Source organism: Choloepus didactylus, chromosome 19 (assembly GCF_015220235.1).
Source record: "Choloepus didactylus isolate mChoDid1 chromosome 19, mChoDid1.pri, whole genome shotgun sequence".
In the NCBI taxonomy this organism is placed as follows: domain Eukaryota; kingdom Metazoa; phylum Chordata; class Mammalia; order Pilosa; family Megalonychidae; genus Choloepus; species Choloepus didactylus.
Window position 1 is genome coordinate 57,250,272 of NC_051325.1, and position 15,019 is coordinate 57,265,290.

General features: G+C 37.2%; 1 pseudogene; it reads right to left on the bottom strand.

The window, feature by feature from the left end:
• LOC119515313 overlaps positions 1 to 770 on the bottom strand; it is a 131,551-nt pseudogene extending 130,781 nt beyond the window's left edge.
• Positions 771 to 15,019: the final 14,249 nt, after the last annotated feature.

The following is a 15,019-nucleotide window of genomic DNA, read 5'->3' on the forward strand; positions in this document are numbered from 1 at the left end:
AAGGGTGAGGATGGTGGCCAAGTGTGAGAGCCTTGCCCCACCTAAAATAGTTCAACTTCAATTAAAACCAAAACAAAACCAAAAAAACATGGCCCAGCAGTAGCCTTTGCCTCTGATTGATTCTGCTGCCTAGTATCTAATCCTGTATTCAGTGTTTACTCTACTAGATACTTTGCTATGCACTTCACATGTATTAATTCATTTAAATTTAGCAATATCCCTCAGATGGAGGTATTTTACTGCCATCATTTTTATGTAGTACTTGAGGCTTGTAGAGCAGGGATCAACAAAGATTTTCTGTGTAGAACCAGAGAGTAAATATTTTTGGCTTTGCAGCCATGCAGTCTCTGTTGCAACTACTGAAAACTGTGGTTGTGGCTCAACTGCAGCCACACACAATATATTTTAAAAATGGGTGTGGTTGTGTTCCAATAAAACTTTATTTACAAAAACAAGATGGCAGCACAACATGCTTAAGGGATCTGTCCTCCCACAGAAGCTTTGAACAACCAGAAACATCTTTCTCAAAGCTCCAGAAAAGAGTTAAAGAATTGCAATAACAGGGCAAGCGCAGAATCAAGAAAATGGCTACTTAAAAGCAGTAGGATCTTGTGGTGTCCTGTGGCCCCTTCACCGCCGCTCACGGGCTCAGTGCCCGGCTGGCCCACGCTGGTCCTGGTTCTGGAAGGAGCAGAGTAATCCACGTGCACATGCTGGGAGCTTCTATGTCTGGCCCAATCTGTCTGGGGGTCACCTGAGGGACTCGCCATCCCAGAATTTGCCCCAGTGTAGGAGGAGGCACACAGAACTTTCCCACGGAACACTGTGGACTAACAGTCAAGTGTGCTGCCTGGGGCAGGGGTTCCTGGCTACAGGACATAGGGTGCAATGCCTGAAACCATGAGGAAGATGTTTTCTAGTGAAGAGGGGCCATTTGTATCGAAGTAAATGGGGGAACTCCTAGGGCCAGGCGTGCAAGCCCAAGACTAGATGCATGCACCGGAAGGATCAGGGCTGGCTCTGTACTTTCACCTTGAGCTCTGCTCCAAATGCATTGTATGGATGAGCCCTGAAGGAGAGCACTCACAGAGGTCAATCTGCAAGGGGTGGGAGAGGTATTTTCTTTTTTTCTTTTCTTTTCTTTGGTCTGCATGCTGTAATGACATATTTGAAGTGCTGAAAACAAAAAAGTGCCAACCAAGAATTCTATATCCAGCAACTCTGTTTTTCAAAAATGAGGGAGAGGTTATTCCCAGATAAACAAAAGCTAGACCACCCCTATACGAAATTTTAAAGAGAGTTCTGCAGGTTAAAAGGAAAGGACAATAGACAATAGACCAAGGCCTCAGGAAGAAATAAAGATCTCCTGTAAGGGTAACAACATGGGTAAATATAAATGCCATGTTCGTAATGCCATTTTTACTTCCCACAGGATCAAGAAGGCAAATGCATAAAATGTAATGATAAATCAGACATTTTGGACTAAGAATATATAAACATGTAATTTGTGACAAGGACTACCTGAAGGTGGGGGGATGAATGGGATATAGGAAAATAGTTCGTGTATATCGGTTTTTTTTTTTTAATCATGTTTTCATTTTATTTATGCAATTTGGTTACATGTAACTAAAATTCTTCCTCTAGAAATGGATATTCATGCATCCATCCAATACATTTTTAATTCATTTTTATTGAGTTATATTCACATACCATGCAGTCATACAAAACAAAGCATACATTCAATTGTTTACAGTACCATTATATAGTTGTGCATTCATCACCAAAATTAATTTTTGACATTTTCATTACCACACACACAAAAATAATAAGAATAAAAATTAACGTGAAAAAGAACAATTAAAGTAAAAAAAGAACACTGGAGTGCCTTTTTTGCTTTTTTTCTTCCCCCGTTTTTCTACTCATCCATCCATAAACTACACAAAGGGGAGTGTGGTTCATATGGCTTTCCCACTCACATTGTCACCCCTCATAAGCTACATTTTTATACAATCGTCTTCAAGATTCATGGGTTCTGGGTTGTAGTTTGATAGTTTCAGGTATTTACTGCTAGCTATTCCAATTCATTAGAACCTAAAAAGGGTTGTCTATATTGTGCGTAAGAGTGCCCACCAGAGTGACCTCTCGGCTCCTTTTGGAATCTCTCTGCCACTGAAGCTTATATCATTTCCTTTCACATCCCCCTTTTGGTCAAGAAGATGTTCTCCATCCTACGATGCCGGGTCTAGATTCTTCCCAGGAGTCATACTCCACGTTGCCAGGGAGATTCACTCCAGATCCCGCGTAGGGAGGAGGGCAGTGATTTCACCTGCCAAGTTAGTTTGTGTATATTGTTGAAGTTAAGTTGGTATCAAAGCAAATGAGATTGTTACAGATTTAGAGTGTTAAATATTAGAGAATATGCGAGCTCACAGAGACAGAAATTAAAGTACAGGTTGTCAGGATTGGGGGAGGGGGATGGGAAGTTAATGCAAAATGGGTATAGGGTTTCTGTTTGGGGAGAGGGAAAGTGTGAGCAATGGAAGGTGGTGAGGGTACATCAGTCTAGAGCAGGTGGCTAATCCCACTGAATGGTATGCTTGAGTTAGGGAAGTTTATGTCATATTTATGTTCCCATAATAAAAAAGAAAGATAAACTAAAGAGACAATATCAGTTAAAGGCATCTGATCCTGGATGGGATCTAACAAGGGAGGAGAGAAGGCTCAAAAGGATCTTATTGGGACTTATGAAAAAAAACTGGAACATAGAATGTAAGCTTTGTATCAATGTTAAATTTCTCAAACTTGATAACTGCATTTAAGGTGGTTACATAAGTAAATATACTTGCTCACAGAAAAATTTTATGGCAATATTAAGTGTTCAAGGAGCATAATGTATACAACACACAAGTGTTCAGTAAAAGGATTGATAAATAGACTGACAGACAGGTAGATGGATAGATTGACTGATAGATTGATGGATGGATAGAATGATATGGAAAATGTGGCAAAATGTCAAAATCTGTGGATTTGGGTATCTGAGGGCCCAGGGATATGCTGGAGTTCTCTGCATGGTATATTTATTTATTTATTTTTCAATAACCCTCCTGTAAGTTTGAAAGTATTTCAAAATTAAAAGTTTAAAATTAAAAGAAAAAACCACAATGAGATTATACTTCATGTCTACTAGGATAGCTACACTCAAAAAGACAGAGAATAACAGATGTTGGTGGGATTAAGGAAATATCAGAACCCTCATACACCAGTGGCAATGTAAAATCATACAGCTGCTTTGAAAAACAGTTTGGCAGCTGTTTCGGTTTGCTAATGCTACCCATTATGCAAAATACCAGAAATGGATTGGCTTTTATAAAGGGGGGTTATTTGGTTACAAAGTTACAGTCTTAAGGCCCTAACAGTGTCCAAGCTATGGCATCAACAAGTATACCTTCATGGAAGTAAGGCCAATGGCGTCTGGAAAATGTCTGTTAGCTGGGAAGGCACATGGCTGGCGTCTGCTGATCCCAGGTTATGTTCCAGCTCCTCTCTCATCTCCTGTGCATTTTTCAAAATGTTACTCTTGGGGTGTTTTGCTCTCTCTTGGCTTCTCCGGAGCAAACTTTGGGCTAGCATAAGTCTGCTTTCAATGGCCGTCTCCAAAATGTCTCTCTCAGTTGCTCTCCAAGAAGTCACTCACAGCTGCTCTGCATCTGGGCCTGTGTGGCTCTTTTTAAAGTACTCCAGTGATCCAATAAAGACCCACCCTGAATGGGTGGGACAACACCTCCATAGAAATAATCCAGTGAAACGTCTCACCCACAGTTGATTGAGTCACATCTCCATGGAAACACTGAACCAATAGATTCCAGCCTAATCAAAACTAATACATCTGCCCCCACAAGATTGCATCAAAGAATATGGCTTTTTCTGGGGGACACAGTACATCCAAACCAGCACAGCACCTCCTTGAGGGGTTAAACATAGTGTTACCATATGGTCCAGCAACTCTACTCTCAGATATGTACCAAAGAGAAATGAAATCATGTGTCCATATAAAAACTTTTATGTGAACATGTATAACAGCATTATTCATGATAGCCAGATGTCCATCAATGTGAATGGATAAACAAATTGTATATACATATGATGGCATATTGTTTAGCCATAAAAAGGAATATATGTACCATCCATGCTACAGCATGGATGAACCTTGAAAACATTATGTTAAGTGAAAGAAGTCAGTCACAGAAAACCATATATTATGTGATTTCATTTATAGAAAGTAGAATTGTGGCTGTCTAGAGTTGGGGGGTGAGGGGAGGGACAGGGGTGTTGGAGAGAAATAGGGAGTGACTGCTAATGGGTTTCTTTTGGGGGTGACTAGGATGTTCTAAAGTTCATTGTGATGATGGTTGCACAACTCTGTGAGTATGCAAAATACACATTGAATTGTGTACTTTGGGTGAATTGTATGTAATATAAATTAAATCTCAATAAAACTGTTATAAGAAAAAAAAAAAAAGAGAAAATGCAAGTAGAGAGATGGATCCTCAAAAGGGAGGTGGGACTTTTTGAGCTGATAGAAATGTTTCATATCTCAATTTTGGTGGTAGTTACTGAGCTGTATAAATTTGGCAAATCTCTTTGAAATACATATAAATTAATCCTCAGTAAAATTGATGAGAAACAAAACAAGCATTAGTCAGGATGTAGCCTATGGGCTGTGGGGCAATAGTTTGCCAATGCCTGTTAAAGAAGATATGTAATTTGCCTACGTTTAAATAGCTGTAAAGTGGCAGCTAGAATTTGAACTCAGGTCATCCTGGTCTCTGAACTGAACATCTTAAATTCTACTCCTACATACTGTCTTTCCTTCATAGTGGCCCATCCTAGGTCAGGGCCACCATGCTTTTTAATAACTATAATAAATATATATGCCAGGACTGTCTAAGGGGTGTGTATATATTTAATGATTTAATCCTCACAGTTGTTGAAGGAAGAAGTCAGCCTTCAATATCTGAAACAAAAACCTAAATGTGTTGCTATCTGAGCAAGGGAGAAATGTTCTGGTAAGGTTTGGTCTCTGAACAAGTAGAGAGCTGATCTTTTTAAGGTTTTGACAAGGGTAGAATTTGAGGACTGGCAGACTTTCAGAAGTGGAGACTTGAGGGATGACTTGACCATTAGCTCTGGAAGCCAGATTGGCTGGGCAGGCGGCTGTGTGCTTGCCACTGTCAGAAGGGCTAGTTGTCAAAGCTTGTGTATAGATTCTCTGGGATAGATTTAAAACCATTTCTGGTGATTATGTGTTCCTGGCTTGAACTAGGGTCAAAATAAAATTTTTCTCTGTTGAATTGGGATTATAAGAACCTTTTATTCTTACCCCAATCCTAGCAGGGCGGTACTTTTATTACCCACATTTGATGTATGAGAAAACTAAGGCACATAGAGGATAAATTATTTTCTCAGGATTTTGAGGGTAGTAAGTGGTAGAAACATAATTTTAAAACTCAAAGTCTGGCTCCAGATGCCATGCTCTTAACCATGACCCTCCAGACCCTCCATGTCCAGTGTTTCCTTTCTGTGAGTATCCCAAGTTGATTGCTTACAGGCATTTAAATTAATTCCTAGTCTGAATCTGTACATTTTATTCATTTTAGCCCATCATTTGTTTTCATCTCAGTTCTCTCTTTTAGATAACAAATGGCCACTTAGAACATCCGCAAGGCTAAATTCCTTGATGTGAAATGCAGTGCCATTTAAAGTAATTGTTCCTAATATTTTAGCTTCTAACCAAAAAGTCAGGCTTGCTTTTGCTGAAAGGTTAATAAGCAGAAATCTTGAACTCCACAGAGCATCAGGACAGATAAATGACTACATGAACGATAATGCAAAATTATAGCCTATTTTAACCCTACTGATTTTGTTCTTGGCTCTTAGACCAACCTTGCAAAAGGTTAAATGGAAAATTAAGAGAAAAGACAAAGTCTATCTCTCTGCAAATTCATGTTCCATCTTCTGCAACTTACAGGACTCAAAAGTCATGGCCAACATTTTTGGCAGAATTAGAAGACATGTAATGAGAGAAGCAGTCATCTCCTGCTCGACCTCAGACTGTCACAGGGTACAGCAGACTTGAGCATTGGTTCTTTTTTTCACCAATAGCTAGATACAAAATCCTGGGAAATGGGTTAAATTTATCCAGGATTCCATGTTCTTATTTGCTTTGGGGCGAGGAGATTGCCTTCTTTAGAGGGGTGCTAAAGGAGGATAATTAGATTCAAGTCCTCTGAGGAAAATGTACCATATAATTATTAAACATTACTGCCAGATTAATTCAAAAGATGAGGATGTATTCATGGGACAGCCTTTATGAAGTCTAGAAGTCTTTTATTACAGACTTCATCTTTTTTTTTTTTTACAGTAGCTGAGCTCCCCAAGGCGTATTTTTGCCAGAATAATAAGTAACTTCAAAATAAGTGAGATATACACAAAAGGATGATAATTTCCGACCTAGATGTGATTCTGCAGCAAGTTTTAAAAATTGATTCCTTTATTTATAGACTGGACACTCCTTAGCAGAAAACCAGTTTCTCCCCCGAGACGCAAAAGAGTGTTTCTTCTGTTTGTTCTGGGAGAAGAGGAAGGTTTTGCCAGCACAGATCATCCACATTTGACCTTTTAACTGAACTTGGAGAAAAGAATGTCAATTCAGACAATGATTTTGTGGAGGATTAAGGAACTACTTGCAGGCCTCTCAGGAAGTAAAGTTTGCATTAAATAGAAATAAAGTTCCTATAATCTTTTTCGGGGTTTTGTTGCTCATTCACTCATCTATTCAGCAAATAGTTCTAAAGCACCTACATGCTGGGCATAGACACTGAAGCTGCAAGCTTATATAAGACATGTTCCCTTCCTCAATGAACCTACAGGCAAGTGGGGACAACTGATAAAGAAATAATCATATTAGTGGGTACGGAGTGTTTGGAAATTTGGTAAATTTTAAGATTAAAAAACAGAAAAGATGAAATGGTCATAGGTGTTTCCTTAAAAGGTTAAACATAGAATTATCGAACGCACAGCAGTTCCACTCCTAGGTGTATACCCCGAAGAATTGATGGCAGATGCTCAAATACTTGTGCACTGTTTTAGTTTGCTAAAGCTGCCAAAATGCAATATACCAGAAATAGGCTGGCTTTTAACACTGGGGATTTATTAGTTTACAAATTTACAGTTCTGAGGCCATGAAAATGTCTAAATCAAGGCATCCACAGCCAATTCGGTGATCCTGGACTCCTCTGTCACATGGCAAGGCACATGGTGGCGTCTGCTGGTCCTTCTCTCCTGGGTTGCATTGTTTTCAGCTCTGGCTGCTCCACCTGTGGCTTTCTTTCTGAGCTTCTGTGGATGTCTCTGAATTTCATCCTCTTGAAAAGGACTCCAGTGAGAAGGTTAAGACCCCCCCCTCCCCGGGGCATGCCTCAATTGAAATAACCTAATCAAAAGGTCCCACCTACAATAGGTCTACACCCACAGGAATGGATTAGCTTTAAGAACATGATCTTCTGGGGTCCACAGAGCTTCAAACCATCATATGCACCCACCAGAGCAGCACTATTCACAATAGCCAAAAGGTAGAAATGTCCACCCAAATGTCTACCAATAGATGAATGATTAAACAAAATGTAGTAAATCCATACGATGGAAAATTACTCATCCACAAAAAGTTATGAAGTACTGATACATGCTAAAACACAGATGAACCTCGAAAATACAATGCTAAGTAAAAGAAGTCGGACATAAAAGGTCACATATTGTCTGATTCCATTCATTTGAAATATCCAGTAAAGGCAAATCCTTAGAGACAGGAAGATTGGTGGTTGCTGGGAGCTGGGGAGAGGGGGGAATGGTGAGTAACTACTTAATGGGTACTGGGTTTTCTTTTGGGGTGATGAAAATGTTCTGGAACTAGATAGAGGTGGTGGATTGACAACAAGCAATGTAAATGTACTGAATGCTATTGAATTGTTTACTTTAAAATGGTTAATTTTGTTACATGAATTTTACCTCAATTTTAAAAAGGAAGGAAGGAAGGGAGGGAGGGAGGGAGGAAAAAGGAAGGAAAGAAACAAAAAACAAAGAGAAAACGAAATGGTCAAGTGCCATTGAATAAGTGTTTCCAAAATGCTGCAGGTACAGCTGATATCAATGAAAGAAATCAGGGAAGGCCTTCTGAGTGCAGAAAGGACTGGCCTGATTAACAGCAGGGACTATGATTGGGCAAAGGCCCAGAGGATTCCCTATAATTTTCTCTAATTGGAGTGTAAAGCGTGAGGTGTGTGAGGAAAGCGGGATGAGAGAAGACGGCAGAGAGGTGGGTTGGCACCCTGTTGACCAGATTTTCTTTGTATGTTAGGCCAAAGAATTCGGGCCTTATCACTCATAATGATTCTTTTCATTTCCGTAATAGTGACTTTTCATATTTTAATCCGAGCATGTTAAATAAATGTTAAAGTATAAAAAAGTATAAAAATCAAAATTAGAATAACCTTCAATCTTAACACCGAGATAGTTTTTTAGATGTTATGTATATTCTTCAGTCTTTTTATACTGAAATAAATTAAGTACAATGTATTATTTATTTTAATGTTTAGCTTATTTATTTCAATGTTGAGATCATGCTATAATTTTTTTCCACTCAACATTATGCTGTGAACTTTGTCCTAAAGAAATTTTTTATATAATGTTGTGACATAACTACAGTTTAAAAAGAAAATTAACTCTGGTAGCAAGGAGAAGTTTTAGAGACTTAGAGAACATCAAGGTAGATTTTGCCAAACAATTTTGAGCTTCTACCATTCCTAGCTGTAGAACCAGTTCAGTCTCGACGTATTTCAACTTATCATGTAATTCACAGAAATAAAATAGATGGTTCCTTTTAGATGAAGGGGAATTTTAAGAGATAACTGAAAAAGAAAATGTCTTGGGAAGACAAGGAAAAGAAGCAGTTTTGAAGCATTACATCTACTTTCTAAAAATAAGCATCCCCTTCATTTAAACTTCAAGTGTGAACATGCCTAAGGATGCTATAAACTGCATCATTACAAGACACCGCAGCTTTGTTGACATTATGACAACGATCTCAAATAATCTGTCTGAAGAAGAAATTTTAGTTCAAAATAACACCATATTACACACTGGATTCTTTTATTTATCCTTCAAATTTAAAATAATAGTAATGATACCATCTGAAGGGATCAAAATAATTGAGCAAAAGAAGGTAGGCTTGCAAAGTCTCTCAGGCTTTGTCTAATTCTAATTTTTTGATGTGAAAAATCAGTAGTTTGATGTGGTTTCAATAATATTTAATAATATTAACAATTTCTACTAAATCAGAGAATTAAAAACCAGTATGATAATCGGAATGGGTTTTTTTTTTTGCCTTTGTCTTAGAGGTTGACAATTATATTTTTTAATTCACCATGTCCCAAAAAGCTAATAATATTCTTAAATGGTGACATTTTATATCTTCAAGGATAAAGAAAAATATGTTAAGTATCTAAAGAGGAAAACAATCAAGTTAACTATAAGGAAACAAACATTGAACTGGTTTCAATCTTTCCTTTTGGGAGAACAGGAATTAGACAGCCTAGACCATTGTTAAAAGATAATTTTCAGGAAGTAAAGTCATGACCCACGATATCAAAATAAGCATGTTAAATATGTTATTTAACTCATACATGAGGGAAGCAGGCTGATGTCATAATCAGAACAAATGTATCTAAACTGAAGAAATATTAAGATGGAATGCAAATGAAGTCAAAACTGTGTTACCCACAGAGTGAGGTGGGGAAGACAATTTGAACCTCTAGAAGATAAACCATGATTTGCATCTCTATCAGTTATCTACAATTTTCAAAGAGTTGTAACGTATTTCAAAGTCAATGAACAAGGTTAGAGTCTGATATCACAGAAGGGTGTGCTATAGAAAATAAATAGTTTTCCATGGAAACACATTTTTTTTTAAATATCATGATGACTTCTTATACTATGTTGCCTTGTCGTCTTCTCTTTTGCATTATTCCACTCTTCTGCACGATGAAATCCCAGAATTAAATGAAATGAATGCTCATGCGTTTTGGAGAAAGAAAAGATAATAAAGGAAGAATCTAGTTCCAAACATGGCACTATTACTGTTCAAGGGCAGTGGACACTGGGTTGCTCCTTGGCAACTGCGAATAATGCCACAGTGAACACAGGTGTGCGAATGTCTATTAGAGTCCCTGCTTTCAGTTTTTTGGGGGATATGCCTAGAAGTGGGATTGCTGGGCTATGTGATAATTCTGTACTTAACTTTCTGAGAAATCACCTGTACCGGTTTGTATATATTATGTCCCCCAGGAAAAGGATGTTCTTTGATGCAGTCTTGTGGGGGCAAACATATTAATGGGGATTAAGTTGGAACATTTCCATGGAAATGTGCCCCATCCAACTGTGGGCGATAACTCTGATTGGATAATTTCCATGGAGGTGTGGCCCCACCCATTCAGCATGGGCCTTGATTGGTTTCCTGGAGCACTATATAAGCTCAGACAGAAGGAGTGGGCTTGCTACAGCCAAGAGGGACACTTGGAAGAATGCACAGAAGCTGAGAGAGTAATTGCAGATGAGAGGCAGTTTGAAAACAGCTGTTGAAAGCAGACTCTTGCTCTGGAGAAGCTAGGAGAGGACAAACACCCCAAGAGCAACTAAGAGTGACATTTTGGAGGAACTGCAGCCTAGAGAGGAATGTCTTGGGAGAAAGCCATTTTGAAACCAGAACTTTGGAGCAGATGCCAGCCACGTGCCTTCCCAGCTAACAGAGATTTTCTGGACACCATTGGCCATCCCTCAGTGAAGGTACCCTTTGTTGATAGACACTTTATGGCCTTAAGACTGTAACTTTGTAACCAAATAAACCCCCTTTCATAAAAGCCAATCCATTTCTGGTGTTTTGCATTCTGGCAGCATTAGCAAACTGGAACATCACCAAACTGTTTTCCACAGAAGTTGCACTGTTTTACATTCTCACCAACAATGCACAAAGGTTCCCACTCTCCACATTTTAACACTTGTTATTTTCCATTGTTTTAATAGTAGTCTTTCTGGTGGGTGGGAAAGGTATCTCATATTGGTTTTGATTTACATTTCCCTAACGGATAATGATGTTGAGCATCTTTTCATATGCTTATTGGCCATTTGTATTATGTTTTTGGAGAAAAAAATCGATTCTTTTGCCCATTTTTAAATTGGCTATTTTGTCTTTTTTGTTGTTGAGTTATAGGAGTTCTTTATGTATCTGGATATTAAACCCTTTTCAGATATATGGTTTCCAAATTTTTCCACCCATTCTGTAGGTTGTTGTCTTCTCACTTTCATGATAACATCATATGATATACAAAAGTTTTAAATTTTGATGAAGTCCCATTTATCTGTTTTTTCTTTTGTTGCTCATGCTTTTGGTGTAAAGTCAAAGAAACCATTGCCTAACACTAGGCCCTGAAGATGCTTCCTTATGTTTTCTTCTATGAGTTTTTTATGCCTAGTTCTTATATTTAAATATTTGTTTGATTTTGCATTAATTTTAATATTTGATGTGAGGTAGGGGCTCTCCTTCATTCTTTTGCATGTGGTTATCCAGTTTTCCTAGCACCATTTGTTGAAGAGACTCTGTTCTTCCCCCATTGACTGGACTTGACAGCCAGTCAAAAGTCAATTGGCCATAGATGCAAGAGTTTATTTCTGAATTCTCAGTTTCAGTCCGTTGGTCTATGTCTGTTCTTGTGCCAGTACTAGTTTTGATTACTATTGATTGCATAACTTTTGATCATTCCTTCATATGACAATAACTCTATACTATCATTTTGCTAGAGGGAGAGGAGAAACATAATCCAGTCTTTTTTGCTAGCATGATCGATTATTTCAGGGTTCATGGCAGGGTTTTTTTATATGATGTCTAAAATTTACAAACACTCTGTACCCACCAACAAATAACTTTCCCTTCCCCCCTCCTCTGACCCTTTAGTAACCTCTAATCTACTTACTATTTCTATGAATTTACTATTTCTAGACATTTCATATAATAGTATTCATATTAATACTTTAATCGTAAAGTATTTGTCCTTGTGTGCCTTGGTTATTTCACCTGGTAAATATTTTCAAGGTTCATCTGTGTTGTAGCTTGTATGAAAACTTCATTCCCTTTTATGGCTGAATAATATCCCACCATGTATATGTACCACATTTTATTTATCCATTCCTCTGTTGATAGACACTTGGATTTGTTTCCATTTTTTCGCTATTTTGAATAATGCTGCTATGAACACTGAGGTACAAACATCTTTTTGAGTCCCTGTTTTCAGTTCTTTTGGGTGTGAACCTAGGATTGGAACTTCCAGGTCATGCAGTAATTTTATATTTAACTTTTTGAGCCGTGCTGCTTCCCACAGTGGCTGCACCATTTTACACTCCCACAATAAGCAATAAACAAGGGTTCCAATTTCCCTTCATTCTCTCTATCACTTGTTTTCCTTTTGGAAAAATAATAGCCATTCTCGGGGGCAGTTTTGTGTGTTGTATCTGGGTACACCAGACTCCATCAGAGCAAGACATGTCAGATAAGCTGAGATGTGATATAATAGGTTGAAATGTGCACAACAGATGTCCTCACATACAGCTGTCCTCACTGTTTGTGACTCGTGCACTGCAAACTCAAGGATTCTGACATTCTGTTTCTCACAATTCCTACCAAAAGAGACATGAAAATGTATGGTGCATTTATTACCATATATGATACATCATCAAGTAGATTCTCAACGGTAGAGACATTTAGTGTCAAGCAGAATTTTCTATAGACCAGCTTCTGTCTATGAACATGCGAAGTCTTGTTTCTCTTCCACAACCGACATACTTGTGAGGCCAGGAGAACGTACCTGTTGTGATACTCTCCCTTCCCTGCCTCTTTGTGTCATGATGCTGTGTCAGCTAGTCCAGGAGGCACTGAAACTCTTTCAGGAGGCAATCCCCTCCTAGGACAGCTCGCAGCCACCTAGCTGAACACACCAATGACTGTGACCTACATAAATATCTTCCACTGAAACAAAAATCAATGCATCTTAAATTCACCCTTCCCTTAGCTAGATCTAAAAAATATTCATGACCACTCCAAGATTACCTTGTTAAAAAGAGTATTGTAGCAAAAAGGGAGTTGTTGGGGAAGAGGCAGCAGTTTTAGCTAATTGTGGTTAAAATGTCCTATTTTTGCAAAATTGACAAAAGTTTAAAAATATGTGACTATGTGAGCACATTGCTAGCAACCCCCTCTTGTTTCTTGCTATATTTTCAGACACTTGCCCATTACATGGAGTATAGTAGGTGCTTAAGAAATCTATATTTAATGATTAAATAAATGCTTGATGAAGCAATATGAAAGAAAGAATATATTTACGTGAGATTTTTTGGTGCCCTTAAGGATGGCTTGTATACATATAAATACTACACAGAAATTTATTTTTTTCAGTTAGTATTCAATTTTTGAAGTTACAAATGTAAAACAAGAAAACAAAAACCACCTTTTACTTAGGCTTTAACTGTGGCTCACAATTTTTTTTTTTTTTAATTTTTAAATCCAGGCAGATATTGGTGATCACTTTTAAGGGAACTTTGACTAATATTTGGTTCCTTTTTAGTTTTAACACCTCAGATATTTTAAATAGCTTTTATAAATTTAATATATTTCCTCTTTAAAAAAAAATCCCAAGAATTAAATAGCTTTTATAAATTTAATATTTTGCTCCTTTTAAAAACATAGAACCTGAATTAATAAAAACAACCTTTCTATTTACAAGGTTTTTTCATTTAATAAATTTGTGTTTAAACTTACAAAACCTGAGAATTTTTTATTTTCTTAAAATGTTTCAAATACATAAATATGAAACATGTACAAATTCATTGATTACAAAAATATTAGTGCTATGGTTTTGTTACTCTTAAATTTTTTGTGTTTAACTTTACAGTATAATAGATGCATATCCGCTTAACAAATCTAGTTACCATTCCAGTTAGTTGAGTTCGTTAGTGACCAGAGCTTTCACCCAGGAGCCTGCATGGTTTCTTCCTAGCTACCCTGCTGAGAATCTCCAAGCACTATTTTATGGCTTCCTTTCATGTTGCCATAAGTCCATAATGTAAAAAATTGGCATATTTCTCACAATTCAAATTATACACATTCCCTAATTCATCTGTCTACTCACAGACTCTGTATGTAATTCTTTCCCAGGTTGGTCACTTTATTTGATTTGCTTTTATTACTATTTTTCTTCTTAAGGCACATTACATTGATCCTTGTTAACTCAGTCTTATGAATTTGATAGAATTCTAAAGTCATAATTAGAATTTCTACCCAAGGATAAAGACTTGACAGTTTGATGAGAGTTTTTTTGTTTGTTTGTTTTGTTTTTTAACATATTCTCTGTCATACAATTCATGGAGATGTGTATAATGATGAATTTTATGGACTTCACATGGCCTTTGTCTGATTTGTCTTTAAACCTAGGAAAACATTCTACTGACAGGAAAATGTAGGTAAGTATCCTGAAAATAAAATCAAAGATACCCTGTTTCTATCCATAAGGGTGCATCAAAGTAAAAAATTTCAGGGTAGGAAAATCACAGCATAAAAAATGGCAATTGTAAAGACAGATGCAATTAACAGTAGGGTTGAGTTAAAAAGTGATAATGTTGAACAAAAGTTTCAAAAATAATTTTCAAATGGAAACGTACAAAAAAGAAAGGAATAATTTATCTGTGTGTCTAAATCTCAGATTGTATCAATAGATATTAAAAGAGGAAGGATGGAGCTGAGATGAAGCAAAGTCTGCTAAATTTTTCATCTAGATGTTTTTATGCCTATGAAACTTAATACAGATGTCAAAATAATTACTAAAAGAGCAGATATGGTGTAAAATCATCATCATCATCATAA